Source organism: Mus caroli, chromosome 4 (genome assembly GCF_900094665.2).
Source record: "Mus caroli chromosome 4, CAROLI_EIJ_v1.1, whole genome shotgun sequence".
NCBI lineage: Eukaryota > Metazoa > Chordata > Mammalia > Rodentia > Muridae > Mus > Mus caroli.
This window is the reverse complement of record NC_034573.1, coordinates 109,533,805-109,536,260: the sequence shown is the minus strand read 5'-3', so window position 1 is coordinate 109,536,260 and position 2,456 is coordinate 109,533,805. Positions and strand designations below refer to the sequence as shown.

Sequence of the window (2,456 nt, the reverse complement as noted above, 5' to 3'; positions counted from 1 at the left end):
GAAATAACTCGTGCACTTTATTCCTTGTGGATAGGGTCTTATATATATTTTGGGGTGGGTTGGGGTCTAATGGCAGATGCTTTCTATTGGCTTGGCCTGAGATGTTAGGGATGCCTCATCTGCATGTGGAGGGGCTTTGGGTGTTGCCCCTACATGACTGATTGTCACAGTCTTCTCCATGGGGTGCTGTGGTCATGTGTTCCAGGACAGGAACCTGGTCAGAAGCCCGTGAAACATATCCTGTCCTGTGTGAGGGTACGAGTGTTTCAGAACTCATTTGACCATACCAAGTTTCCTGGGTCTCAGAGTCTGGGGCTATCTTAGGAGTGGTCTCATGAGTGCCCTGCCCTGTTCATGCATTGCAGCACCAGGCAGGTGTCATGTTGGGCATGCCCCCCCCCCCCCTGTCTGCCAGGCCTTCGAGGTGCTGCACTGTTCGTCACCTCAGGGTAGCTCCCTGTCTGGGCCCTATGCTGCTGGACTGGTGGTCATTTCAGGCTTTCTTTTTCTCAGGATGTGTTAGGTTACTGACGTTCACGGGTCAGTACACTGAGTGTAGGCACAGCCTCTCTCCTCTCTGCCACCTACGGATGCACACGAGTGATACAACAGCCACATCTGCAACGCCTCCAAGGGCAGGGTTTTTTGTTTGTTTGTTTGAGACAGGGTTTCTCTGTGTAGCCTTGGCAGTCCTGGAACTTGCTCTGTAGACCAGGCTGGTCAAGAATTCAGAGATCCACCTGCCTCTGCTGCCCGAGTGTGTTACCATGCCCAGGCTGTTGTTGTTGTTGTTGTTATTATTATTATTATTTTTTAAAGATTTATTTATTTATTATATGTAAGTATACTGTAGCTGTCTTCAGACTTTTTCTTCTCACTTTGGCTCCGCTCGCTCGCTGTAGCTGTCTTCAGACACCCCAGAAGAGGGCGTCAGATCTCATTACGGATGGTTGTGAGCCATCATGTGGTTGCTGGGATTTGAACTCACGACCTTCGGAAGAGCAGTTGGCACTCTTAACCGCTGAGCCATCTCTCCAGCCCGTTGTTATTATTTTTATTACTGTAGTTTTATCTTTATATATGTCACAATATATGATTAGGATTAGATTTTACAGATAACTATCTGAACTATAATGCTACTATATTCTTCCTATGTAGCTTGGTGAATGTAGTAGTTTCAATGAGGGTGGCTATCATAGGCTCATGTATTTGTATGCTGAGTCACCAGGGAGCAGAACTCTTTGAAAGGATTAGAAGGTTAGGAAGTATGGCCTTGTGGAAAGAAGTATGTCAATTGGGATGGGCTTCCAGATGCCACAAGTTCATGCAAGGCCCAGTCTCTCTCTCTCTCTCTCTCTCTCTCTCTCTCTCTCTCTCTCTCTCTCTCTCTCAGCCATCAGACTGACCATCATATAGCTTTCCGCTACCTCTCTAGTACCATGTGTGGCGCCGTGATGTCCATGGACTTAACTTCTGAAACTGTAAGCAAGGCTCCAATTAATTGCTTTCTTTTATAAGAGTTGCCTTAGTCATGGTGTCTCTTCACAGCAATTAAACTGTGATTAAGACAGTGAGAATTACTAATTTTTCTCTGTGTCTCAATTTTCTTCATCACCCAAAGGAAGGACAAAGCTAGTACCCTCCTGAGAGAGGCATGAGAGGGTCACTCTTATGGATGATGGGGAAAAAAAATGACTGGAAGATTGCGCTGTTGGCAAATGTACTTGCTATAGATATTTTTACATCTTTTTGATCTAGTGACACATTGTATCCTGGAGACTCAGAGGAGATTGGGTTGATAAAGATGGAAAATGGTTTAACTTTGCTGCCTAGCCCAATTAGAGAATTCTGAGAGTTGGCTGTAGTACTAAGAAAGCAGGCTGAGTTTGGACAGTGGGCCTCACTGTGTTCCAGAACTGTGAATTTCCTTTCTCTCTCATTTCCTTATTTGTACCACGGTGCCTGATTGAAGACAGAATGTTTCTCTTGACTGTTTTTTTATTGATCTAATCGTTAACTTGTTTATAGAGACTTCCAGAGTCTTCCCCATTCATCTGTTTCCTGGGGGCAAGGCCAATTGTCTTATGTAGCATTTCCTAGAACCTGGTTGGGCTTTCTGTACTTGGATCCTTGAGAGTTTTGTTAAAATACGAACCAGACTCTGGGATTAAATCAGAAGCCAGGGCCTAGGAGCAGCATCGAGAGTTGGTTTAATTTTGAGAAGCAGGTCTTCATCTTTCCTATGTGTCCAATTAACTTTAAATTTGTCTGGAATATTTGCCAGGGATGGCGGTGCACACCTTTAACCTCAGCACTTGGAACCATGGTCAGGGGGATCTTTATGAGCTCCATTCCCATTAGGGATATATAGTGGGAGCCTATCTCAAAAATCTGGAATTTGTTCTTTTTCCTTAAGCTAATCTTTCCTCCTCCTCCTCCTCCTCCTCCTCCTCCTC

General features: G+C 45.0%; 1 non-coding gene across 1 annotated transcript; it reads right to left on the bottom strand.

Annotated features, from left to right (window-relative positions):
* Positions 1-505: 505 nt before the first annotated feature.
* Positions 506-640, bottom strand: LOC115031021. Its single transcript, XR_003836610.1, has one exon. It is a non-coding gene; the product is annotated as a small nucleolar RNA SNORA17 (small nucleolar RNA).
* Positions 641-2,456: the final 1,816 nt, after the last annotated feature.